At 40.1% G+C, this 671-nt stretch overlaps 1 non-coding gene across 1 annotated transcript; it reads right to left on the bottom strand.

Moving 5' to 3' along the window:
- Positions 1 to 338: 338 nt before the first annotated feature.
- LOC128289730 (small nucleolar RNA R71) lies at positions 339 to 445 on the bottom strand. Its single transcript, XR_008279375.1, has one exon. It is a non-coding gene; the product is annotated as a small nucleolar RNA R71 (small nucleolar RNA).
- Positions 446 to 671: the final 226 nt, after the last annotated feature.

The raw sequence follows: 671 nt of genomic DNA on the forward strand, positions 1-671 counted from the left end.
CTTTAATAGGAACTGAATCATGCATAGTTAGACTTGCTGTAGCTGCAAATACTTTTGAACTGAAACCTAACACAATTCAAATGATACAGCAATTTGTTCAGTTTGATGGTTTGCAAGACGAGGATCCCAACGTTCACTTGGCAAATTTCTTAGAGCTTTGCAACACTTTTAAAATCAATGGTGTTTCTGATGACGCCATTCGCCTTCGGTTGTTTCCCTTTTCATTGAGGAATAAGGCTAAACAGTGGTTGAACTCATTGCCACAGGGGTCAATCACTACTTGGGAATAAATGACCGAAAAGTTTTTATTAAAATATTTTTCGCCAACTAAAATGGCTAAATTACGTAATGATATCTCTTCTTTTGTGCAGATAGATTTAGAAACACTCTACGATGCATGGGAGAGATACAAGGACCTCTTGAGAATATGCCCTCACCATGGGTTACCACCTTGGCTGCAGGTCCAAACGTTTCACAACGGCTTCAACCCTTTGACTCGGTAGATGGTTGACCCAGCTGCTGGCTGAGCCATCAATAATAAGACACCTGAAGATGCCTATGAACTTATAGAGGAGATGTCACTGAATAACTATTAGTGGCAAGTCATGAGGACAAAGCCAACAAAAAAAGCCGACGTTTATAACATCGATTCGGTCACCATGCTTTCTAAT

Source organism: Gossypium arboreum, chromosome 2 (genome assembly GCF_025698485.1).
Source record: "Gossypium arboreum isolate Shixiya-1 chromosome 2, ASM2569848v2, whole genome shotgun sequence".
Classification (NCBI taxonomy): domain Eukaryota; kingdom Viridiplantae; phylum Streptophyta; class Magnoliopsida; order Malvales; family Malvaceae; genus Gossypium; species Gossypium arboreum.